The following is a 12,765-nucleotide window of genomic DNA, read 5'->3' on the forward strand; positions in this document are numbered from 1 at the left end:
ACTCCTCATGCTCCACAACAACCATAACAACAAATACCACAGACCCCAATGAATGTTAGATGATCAACAAGGTTCACTAGACCTCTAGAAATATTTTCTCCCTTTTTCTATTCTATTTCATTAACAGATGTTGGTGAACCTAAATATTATGATGAAGCTATGCAAATGGATACAAAGAATCAATGGGAGTCAGCAATGACAAAAGAAATGGACTGTCTATGGTGGGTTGATCTAGCGGGAGCCTCATGGAGTAGCGATATTCTACAGGATCAGTCTCCAAGTAGGAGATTGTTGTCTAGTGTGGAGCTTGATCAATCCTCAAGTGGGAGATTGTTAGGTTATGGTGATTGATCAGGGAAGTATTGTACAACTTCGTAATTCCTTGGCATCGCACCTTATTATTATTTTATTTTGGGGCTATTTTATAGGCATTTTTGGGTCGACATGTTGTAACTAATTTTAACCCTAATGCAGAAAAAACACTTGTATAAAATAGCTTAAGGTCAGGGGTTTTCATAAGATGTGATGTGATAATAGCTTCTTACAGTGATATTGAGCTATAAGGAATTATGAATTGTAATCAAGTTGTAATCACTAGATAATAAAAATATTGGACTTGATGTTGGTGGACATAGCCCATGGATTGAGTGAACCCCGTTAGATCTTTGTGTCTTGTGCTCTCTTCTATGTGCATTTTTTTTTTTGATATTGGTTATATTTGTACATAGATATTATTTATGTCTCTTTAAATCTTAACACTATGGGTTTCTTAGTTTGGAGGTCAAAACATTACAAAAGAATAATTGTATGATGTAATTAAGGTCAACAATTTTCGTAATAAAGATTACATAATTGGTTCTACATTCATGGTGTGATTTTTTTGGTTGTTTGTGTGATTTCATGAATTAAACATTGTGAATTTGTGACTTTCAAAGAGCTAATTGTTTATTATGATGAATGTCCTTAATTATTAGTTTTTGGGATTTTTTTATTGTTGCAATCCTTTTATTGTGATTAACCATTGAGGAGATTATTTATGTTGTGCATTTAAAATATAAATTCATCTCATAAGTGCATACATTTGTGGTAGCTTTGTGATCATTGAGTTTTGATACATCACATGTCTCTATAATTTTTTCTTGGTGATTGCATATGTGAATTTTTGGTTGTGTTGCTCCTTACTATGTGGGTTTTCTCTAAACTTCCTCGTGGTTTATTTTTCAAGATGATTCGGTGATACCCAATATCCATTTAGGTTTTCATTACTACAATTTTTTAAGCCCTTGTTACCCTTAACCCCCTTTCAATTCATTTTTTATTTTGGTCAATTTAGGAATTCACTTTACAAGATAGACTTAGTTGAGTTTTCAAAATATGCATTTCATCATAAAGATAAAATACAAACAAATTGGTATCATCATTAATTTTTCTACAACTTTAAAGATTTCTCATCAAACCAATGAAGGCCTACCTACCAATAGAAACATTAATCTTCAATTGAGATATCTAGGTAGTTGAAAAATAGCCTAAAGGAACCTTAGGGATTATAATTTTATTATCATTTCAAGAGAGGAATTTGTACCAAATCCTTACTATTATCATCATCTAATAACAACAACCAATAAGAAGCTTATGTTGGGAATCTTGGGGAAAGATTCTACCCTCCCCTTGCACCACATTAAATTAGTGTTCAAAGGTGATTTGGGTGGCATAAATCATGAGGTGTCTAGTAAGGGCTCCATTTGAATATATCTTGTGTTAATTATACAAGGCACCATGATTATACAAGTGCAATTAAGATTGATAGAACCATGAATACTAGGCATAAGGTAACTCTGGCCTCCAAAAATTTGATCTAAAGAAGGTATTTGATTTCAGTTTATTAGAATAGCTATATTTTCTTGTTTACACTTGGATCATTCCCATAAGAGTTTTCCCTCAATAGTAGGCCCTATAAAGGTAAATGAAAATAAAAGTGGATAGCAAGTAGAGGTCAAGATGTATAATTTTCCTCAAGGGAAAAGAACATACTCTCCTACTCCATTCCTTCTCCTAAAAACACCAAACATGTATTCATTCCCAAGATTCATTGAGTGAAATATTAAATGATTCTAGGTTTTTAATTGTCTTATAGAGACAAGAGAATCCTTTCTTATAACTTAACAAACCACTACAAGTAAACCTTTGTTAAAGTGAATAGAAATAAGACTAAGAAGCCATTATATTTATTTGGATCTCCTAAGCAACTTGTAAAACCACAACGTGAGTAGTTTGTGTATTTGTCAATGTCCTCTTTCAACATCCTACAAGATAAAGTATTAGTTGTTTAAATACGAGACTTTGTCATGTGTCTTGCAATATAAAGGCTAGTCATTCTTCAAACTTGATATGCGGAAAAAGAAAAAAAAATTGATTATGTAACAAGAAAAATCTTGTAGAAAACTCTCTTTTTTAATAAATAGAATGTAGACGACATTTACAATTTGCAGATGTAGTGCCCCGCCCGGAGATCCTTAGAAACAAGGATGAAAAACAAGCCAGAACAATTTTTTTTTTAAACAAGTGTAAGTGCACATGATACAACCTACACAAACCAAAAGATCGCAATGGAAGACTGAAAGACAACCAAGCACCAACGAATCTCCAAACGCCACTACCAACCAGAACACAACCACGAAAACCACAAAGACGTACCAAGCCGAAAGACAAGCTGAATCTTGGAAACTGGTTAAGTTTGAAATCTTGAAGCCCTGAAATTTGGCTAAGTCTGAATTTCTGAAGCCCTGATTTTTCCTAGAATCTACACCTTAGCTCGCAGAGGTCTGAAACCCATCTCAAATGAATAAGAAATTAAATATACGTCAACTTATACTTAAATGATATATTTTAAACCCCGAAAGACAACAACAAAAACTCAAAAACTGAATTTCAAAAAAACCTCCTGAATTCAAAACGCAACAACAAAGGCTTGAAGAATGCCCAAAAGGGTATCTAGATCAACTCTCAAAATGATCAGAACACTACAAAAAGTGCCCACTATTGGCACACGCAAGTTTTAACCAAAGGGCGTGTGACACTTTTTACTAAGGGAGGGCGACACTTCTCCCTTAGTGTGTGCGACACTTCTCAAGAAGGCGTGCGATACTGAAAAAGTATCACGTGACACTTCTCATGAAGCCATGCGACACTCTTCCAGTGTCGTACGATACTTCTCCAGTAATGCATGCGATACTTTATAGTATCGTACGACATTCTTTCTATGGGCGTACAATACTTTAATAGTGTCGCACAATGCTAAACAAATGTCGCCCATACAAAATAAACACACTTAAGGAAACTCGAAAAAGGCCAAACACACAGAAAAAGCTCCACACCAGGGAGTACCGGATTCACATTTCGAGGCGAGAGCACTTGAACAATAATAGAGTAACTGAAAGATAAAAAACTAGAATCTAACCATCTACCAAACAGAGAAGGGAAAAGTATAGAAAGGAAACATCACAATAACCTAGTTAACATTGCAATGAGCAAAATAACCAACTAAGTACGCAATTCCTCCCAACCGTCAATGGCATCATAGGACCATCGTGGGCCCTAGCCATCCCCCGCACATAACATCCCAAGCAACTAATCAAATCATTAGTGTTGTCGTAATAGGGATGTCACTACTAAACATGCTACAATGTAAGTCAATAAAATCTAACATGCTAGTAGTAAGCATAAGATAAAACTGTAATCAGATAACATCATCTACTACATGCTAATCATCATAATGAGGAATACGTTAAAACTAACATCATCTAAAGATGATAACATCATAATGAGAGCATAAATCACAAAAAGCATACTCTGTATACCGAAGTACCAAGTGACACATCCAGCTACAGTCGTACTAGGACAATAGACCGTCTCTGTACACCGGTCCCTAGCAGTGGCGAAGGTAGCTATGCCTCCCAACCACGTGGCACCCGTAGGTCCACACCCGTCGTGCTGATGGAGATAATGATCCAACCACACACACACAAAACAACAACCATGGCTAACACACACGCCAAGCAGTATGATGACTGAATCCAAGACAAAGACAATGCATAAACTACAGGTCCTGGTCAGACACCTCAATGGCTACTACATAGGGACTGACATCATGGAGAGTCGCTTGGCATCGACAAGCCCAAGCTCGGATCATGCGTTTCAACTCCTCAACGGAGGGCCCCGCATATACTTTTTATTATCTTAAATTTTATTACCACCCAATGTTTTATTTAATTATCACTTACTTAAAAATTCCTCTGCCAACCCTATGGGACTAAGGTCACCAGGCTGCAAGATAGAAGCCCCCTCCATATGCTACCCTACCCTACCCATGCTCATCCAGTGATGAGTGCCCGTAGGCATGCAAACTCCCAACCCAACCCCAATGATCACAACTTTCGAAAGTACCACGAAAGATTGGGCCCCGCAGGTCACCCAAAAATATACATGTGTGTGGCGCACCACCATCACAGAGATCATACACAAGGACAGGATGAGAATGCAAACAAAAGTCAATCGACCGAAAACATAATCGGGATGACGGATGCTACACGCATCCCAATGCAAAAAAAGATGCAAAAGAGTTCTTATTGGTATCCAAACGGATCATCCAGGTCCACGAACCACAATGTTTCGAAAAAACTAGATAAAATAGGGTGGCACGCAAAACGAGGTAAAGATCTCAAATTTTGAAAAAATTCTAAAATTAAAACCCATTTGGCCTTTGGGTTCAAAAACCCCAAAAATCCAAAAATAATTGAAAACGGACACCGTATGCAAAAACGGCTAGCATAACGGCCCAAAAACCCAAAACCCCATTTCAAAAATAGGTAAAACGTTCATACCTGACCAACCGAGCAGAACTAGCACACAGAAACGGAGGGGAACACTAGTTCACAGCCTCCTAACATAATGCTACAAGAAACGAAAGCAAAAACATTAAAACGGGAAGGCCCTACCTGACAGCAAAAAGGGCTGAAACTGAAACCCGCAGAATAAAATAAATACTTCGCCGAAACTGTTGAAACTGACGGCAAAGCAAGAACTCCTCGAGTTGAATCCAACGAGACCAACCTCGCAAAGATCCCACACTCACAACTCCCACAACGAGCAAAACAATAATCCTTCAGAAGAGGATTTCCAAATTTGCTCTCCAAATTCAATTTTTCAAAAGTGAGAAGTGAATAATGAATTCACGTTTCTAATATTTATTCATTTTGAGTGAAAAGTTGATTATGGAAAATAGCTAGTTGGAGTAGTTAAACTCCAAATTGACCCAAACAAAGACAGGTTATTATCCGCAACGAGATTTCACCTAAGGCAAAGCTGCCAGAAATTAATTCTGAAAAGATTAAAATTCGAAAACCCCAAAAACATAGAAAAACACTTAACACTTTCGCGACAAATGCGAACTTCTAAATGCACAGACACACTTATTGGTCTAATCACATAATGCAAATGAGTTCGGATTTACTAATCATCGAAAAGTTTTGATCTAAACAATAACAATAAGGGTACGTCAACCATATAAGAACAACATGGGTAAATATGAATAACTGAATCACTAACTCCATGTGCCACTGCCAAGGATATAATTCCTACACACTAAAACACACGATCAAGTGCAATGGCAATTAATATCATAGCCGAAGCAACATGTATTAAAATACCTATTTAATCCATTTACATCACTCACATTCACAGAAAGCGTAAAGATACAAGAATGAAGTAAATAACCATAGCATAGAATCCATCTCATAACATAGTCAACAAATAGGTCCAATACATCATATAACCAGATAATCAGTTATCATAGATCTACTATCATCTCAAAATAGCATCAACATGCAAATATGATAAACTGAACAACATAGCAACAAAGCATCTATGGTACGGAAATCAAAATATAACATTCAACCCTCAGGTCATCTCAAAGTACAAATATCAAAAAGAGTAACAAGTATCTCTCGAATCAAAAATAGACAAGGTACAGACTGCAAACACGAGAGGCACTATAGCAGATGACGGTATGAAGTATTGTAAAGTAAATATATTTTTCTTTTTCCTTTTTTGGAGGATGTGGGTAGACATTTGTTAAAAGACTTATGATAGTTGTTATACATTGGTTTACACATATATAAATAAGAAATAATTTATATGTGTATAAGGATATATAATATATATGTATCTATGTATGTGAGTACATACATATACACATGTATATATGTATATAAATACATATACATATTTAATAAATAATTATATTTCAACTAATTAAAGTATAATATTAAAAGGTAAATATTGTTATTTGAGGGGAAAAAATTGTTTCATAGAACATTATGATAATTGTTTCTTTATATGTATACTTAACAAATGGGTCTTTATATCCTCCATTACCACAAATAAAATGTTAAATTTACCTTAACAAATGTGTCTTTATATCCTCCATTGCCACAAATAAAAAGTTAAATTTACCTTAGAATGCTCTCTTTAAACTAGCTTGGGCTGAGGAAATCATCTCCCTAGTTAACATTGATGTTGGATTCGCATTGAAAAGATCCTCTCCCTATCCAATGTTTTGATTGGCGTTGTCATTGACAAGGACATTGATGAGCATTAGCCACAATATCTTAATATTTCTAGTTAAAATAATAACATGTCTTCGATATGTTCGTTACTTTCGTCCTCATCCTAATGTACATTAATCTTTAATTTTGCAAATGTCATAGTCAAGGTAAACAACAAAATGGTATAATCTTTCATTTTCATCTATATTGCTCATATCGTTACCTCCAACTCTTTGCATATGTCATTTATTTTTGTAATCTGAATTATTTAGTCAAGCAAATGGGCCAATGATTTACTTACACTCTTTTAATATTATACTTATTCATGAAGTAGACAAGTTTTGCAACATCTTTTTAATCTTTGACGTTGTATGTATCACCAAGGAAATTTTTTTTAAAAATTAAATATGAAATTTAGGCGAGGAAAACTAAGCTGAATTATTGGATTCAATACTAGCTTTGTTGATATTTTCAATGTATTGTCTAATATTATACTTCCTTGTTCTATTCATAATTTCCCTTCAAACGGACTAGGAAAGAGAAAGCTTGTGACCTATATTATTTTATATTTTTTAATTATAAATAGGAGGGAGGCTCAAGATTTGATTTAACTTCAATTTAATAATGTTACAATAAAATTAAATTAAATTTTAATTGCTCATAACATACTTTATAATTCCATTCATTTCTGTAAAGGTGTTTGAGTTTATATATTAATGAGTAATTTATATTTGTTTTGGAAATCAATTCAATTCATTAGGACAATATTATGATATTGTTATCTAGATTTAGAGTGTGTACTACAAATTATGATATTGTTATTATTATCTGGATTTAAAGTGTGTAGTTCTGAAGTCAAATTCAGTGACTTATATTTCATGAGTAGGAGTTCACAAGAACCCATCTTCCATAGAATGAATGATATACTTAATATTTATTACTTCTAGATGGTACTTATAGAAGTGAAACAATATTGTTAAACATTTGAATTTTTTTAATTGTTCAATTTTTCTTTTATCCAAAATATTAGTACGATCTTATTTTCTTATTTTTTAAAATAAATTTATTTTAATTATTATAGTAAAATTATTATTATTATTTAAAACATCTAATTTTTTGAAAATATTTTTGTGATGTATATAAGTTGGATGTGAAATATATTTGTGATGTGTGTGTAGACACGCACACATTAATATTAATAGACAAAAGGTCATAGCCAAAGAATTATATTGATGTATAGAATTATAGGTTATAGATGTATAGAATTATAGGTTATAGACTTACTTCAAGATAGTGGTAGGAGGAAAGAACTAGGAGACAAAATCACCTGTCATTGCTCTCAAACAACTAGAAAACACAAAACAACCTACAAATAAATTAGGTTGACAAATAGGTGCACTCCAAGAAGAGTTACCCAAGTTATGGTTAATCCCTTCCCATATATGAAATTCGCCCAATAAACATATCAATGTCTTCACATAAATGCAACCCACCAGTTAGAGTAGATTTCTAGCATGATCGTAAGTAATAAAGAGCCAATACCAACCTATGTGACTCAAAGGAAAACCAATACAACCTTTATAGTTAATAAATGAAGCATTAAGATGAATGGGTAATCAAACATGTTACAAAAACATTCACAACTATCAAAAAATACCTCCAAAGTCATTAGTTCATTTCTTGAACTATTTAAAATTGTTTCTTGAACTACGAATGATTAGAGATGTCTTGGAAGTAGTTTCTATCTTCAGTACACTATTGTCAAAATTATTTAACTCAATGTAGTCAGCCTACTGATCAAAACATCAAGGGTAACACCATTACCAAGTATGGATCTTAATTCCTTAATAGAAGAACTCTAATAGTATATATAGGTAGAAGAGTTGTAAGAACTTTTCTTACCACATCTTCACTTATGATTCCATCGACTCCTTTTATAGCACTAACCACATGATTTTGTTGCAGTATTGTACAATGTTCTTACCCCTGCATTATCATGTCATCATTTTTTTCTCTGAGACTCTCAACCCTCACTCTCGGTGCATTTTGATCACCTTCTTAGACAAGTGCAACTTTTCCCCACATCTCCTTTACAATATTTTTTTTTTTTATATCACCACATTCATCATTAGTCAGAATAGAAGTTGTCTCAAACGTCAAGGTGTTATGTTCTAGCTTTTGCTTCATCTGCTCAATTTTTATATGTTAGAGGTGGTGAACTATGATGATCATCCAAGTAGTATAATGGAGAGTCTCCAAGTTTAGATAGATATAGCCTCTGTTAGGAATAAGGTGTCTCAACCTTGGATAATTCTCATTCTTATTAATTTGTTTTGTAAATGTATTTTTTGCAAATAATGGAATTAAGTGTGAGTGTACATGTCTAGTTGGCATGTTGATGTGTCATTCCACTTGTATTTGTCGGCATCTTGAATTGTGTGTAAGGAGATCATGGCTGAAATGGTTATGAAATTTTCCTATGATGCGTAAGAGCTATCTCTGGAAGATTCGATGATGGGTGAAGACATGAAGACATGTGGCAATTTATCATTGAGTACTATACACTATACTATTTTTTTGGAGAATAGTAAAACCCTAATACAATTTTTTTTGCAAGTTTCTCTAAAAGGGAAAGCACATGATATAAATGTTGAGATAATGGGTGTTGTACACATTGCATAATATTGTTATTTTATTTTTTTATTTTTATTATGTAATGTTGTACCTAGATGGACGTGCAACATGTATAGATTCCCATGGAATATTCTTGATGAGTTGTATTGTAACATTGTGAAAATATTTCATGTAATTATTTAATATTGGGGAAAACAATTAAATGCCCAATATTAAATGTGGGGTCAGTGGGTTAGGTAGCACATGGTTTATGTAATACCACTTAGTGGTTTTTGTGGGACTTGATACTATAGAAGCAGCCACAAGGGTAGTTGTTGTAGAGAGTAAGAGTGACAAGGAGAAGACAAAAGGCAAGAGTCGAGTGGAACAAGGCTTGACAGGTTAGCCAAGGGAGCATTTGTGAAGGTTAGAAGCATGGCATGGGATGTGTGGATTCATGCTTGTTCACATAGTTTTCTCAGTTGTGGCTATGGCCATGAAGGCTTCCATGGTTGTATGGCAATGGTATTTTTGCTGAATAATACATGGTGATGGATGCTTTTGGAGGCTGGGTTTTTCCCTCAATGAGGGTTTCCCAAGGTATATCTTGTGTCACATTTTGTGGGTATGTTGTCTATTCTCTTGCATGTGGATTTTAATTCCGTGATTATTTTAGATCTATTATGGGTTATGTGGAAACGGTTATATTCTTTCTTGCCAAGTTTTTTTTCAATAAATGTTTGTATGGTTGCAGAATGGAGAGTGAGAAAGTGTATTGTTGGTATGGTATGTTGCTACTAGATTGGTATTCTGTGTCATTGTTCTCCTGAAATAACTTGCATTGCAAGTGTCTTGTAAACTTTTGTGTTGAAGATAATACATAGTGTAGGTTTTGGAGGGGTGGGGTTGTTTTAGGTCAAAAGGTTTTCCCCAGTGGCATATCTTTGTGTTTATGTCTTTTCTTTCTCTATCTATTTTCTATATCCATGGTTGACTATAATATTATTATTTGCATATTATCGAATCTAAAATTGTAAGGATTTAATAGGAATTTGCACAATACTTTCCTTAAGGGATTAGTGTAGGAAGTTATTTCCACACCTGAGTTTCCTTACAGCCTCATCCCTCTTTTCCATTAAAAGAAGTCTTCCTTGTTCAACATGGGTACCTCTCTCTTATACATCTCCAAATCTTTAGCTTAATTCTTTTAAACATTTCCCTATAAGGACCAAATGATTTGATACCAATTGTTGGATAACTGAGAGGGAAGGTGAGTCAGTTATCTCAATTTGCTTAAACAATTTCTATCTTATTAAACTTTTCAGAAATTAACTTGGTTAAGAATTCAACTAACCAAAAATATGTTACAATATTATGCTTATGAAAACATGAAATGATACGAAACACGTCCAATCGGACATTAACACTAGTATTTAACATGGAAACCCAATTTGGGTAAAAATCACTACAAGAATTGTCACTCACAAATAAATTCACTCTTACAAATCATCTTAGTTAAGAGTCAATATGTTAAAGGTTACAAAAACATTTATTAAATATGACCCTATAAGGGGATTTTCACCAAATGTGAGCAAGATCTATCACTCCTCAATGTGTGGACTTATTAAAAGACTTAAAACATTAGTTAGAATGACACCTTACAAAGTGTTTGTGATTAGGATGGTTAAATCCACTTGGTTAAGAGAATTTCTACTACAATGGTTAGAAAGTAATGGTGAAATGGTCCATAAAAATAGCAACTACCTTTTCCTATTTAGATATCCTTTATGCTCATTACTATTCTTCACACTCTTCCTTGTTTGGTTGATCAACACATACTTCATTCAACACATTTTTCTTCACTTGATTTGCACTTTCCTTCTGTGCAGTCATAAACATCTATCAGCCTCACATCAAAAAATTCAATAGCTTCACTTATCCTTTTATGGGCATTGTTTTGTTGCTTAATCACATTCATTATGGTTTCCATGATTTTAATCATCTATTTGATCAAATCTAATCTTATATTCAATGTATATGGCACTTAAACAAATATTTTATGCATCATGTCAATGGTAGTTCACCTTGGAACTTCAACTTTGCTTCAATCATGAACCTTTCCTTGAATTTATTCCATCTAATCTTACCTAACCAATTTCATCTATGGAGTTCACTAGAAAAAAAATTCCTTGGAATCTTATACCTTGGTTTAGATTCTTACTCGATGTTGTCCCACAATTGATTTAGTCAAAATTCTTCTATCCTTCACCAACCTATGTTATTCCTTTGCCAAATAACCTCATCTCCATGATTAAAATTGTTCACTCAATTGATACTGAAGTCTTTTCTCAATAACACTTTCTTTCTCACTAACACTTTCTTTCTTGATAACACTTACAAACTTTGTTCATGGACTTATGCTTGGTATACTTCCACTGAACAATATATTTTCTTACTAACTTCTATGTCTAGCTTTGTAGCACACTTGTATTCCTTATCTATTTACTTCCCAACTTCAATCCTTTATTACCAACTAATATATCTTACATGTACATCTTTCTAGCTCTTCATCAAATCATACAAAATAATCAAACCAATATTACCTTGTCAAAGACTAATTCATCAATTGCACATTTAAGCTCATAAATTTAACATGATTTCTTAATTTTATATTCTATCTTTTACCAATCATTTCTTTTATCAACACCACATCCTTCAGATTATTTGTTAACTTACATAAATCAATAAGTCAATATTCTTGACATAAATGACAACATAATAATTGATCCAATTCTCCTACATTCCTTTCAGTTCTTGGTTAACTAACCGTGTTCATCATCAGCAACAATATCAATTGTAGTAACACAAATCTATCTTGTGCATGTATCTCTTCTATATCATTTCAATTTTGATCCTAAGTAGGTAGGAATACTCTATCATCGATCTTTCAAAGTAGATAATTGATTATTCTATTCTATCCTCTCTAGGGGTATCTCAGCTTCATCATTTCACATCAAGTTGAGATCCTTCAAATCTTTCTACTTGGGAAAGACACCGGATCTATCCATTCTCTCTTGCACATATCATTTCTCATCACATCACACTAGTTTTAGTATTCTCTTTTCAACCTTTTCCTAATATTTAGTTTTATTTCTTTGCTAAGCATTTAGGATTCCCAACCTTGTTAACTTTCATTCACATCTAGTTTGGAGTTAGTTGTCTCACTGCACTTCATTCACTATTAGTTCTGAGTCATATCTCTTTGACATCATCAATATTTGACCCAATGTGCTTACTTAGATCACTCAGACATTGACTCAAAGAGAGGAAAATGTGATTACCCAGTTTTGGTCTAGTAAACTATAATCCCCCTTTTTAAAATTTGTAATCTCTATACTAGACCACATTATGTACTTAATCAATTTTTTATAATTTATTAATCATTTATCCTTGATCAAACCATCAATTAATTAATTATTTGATTTTATCATATTCTTTGACCACCTTATCCTAAACTTTATTTAATTGAAATAGCTCCCTTTTAATTAAA

This window comes from Cupressus sempervirens, chromosome 9, assembly GCF_028749045.1.
Source record: "Cupressus sempervirens isolate cs-2001-9-10 chromosome 9, ASM2874904v1, whole genome shotgun sequence".
Taxonomy (NCBI): domain Eukaryota; kingdom Viridiplantae; phylum Streptophyta; class Pinopsida; order Cupressales; family Cupressaceae; genus Cupressus; species Cupressus sempervirens.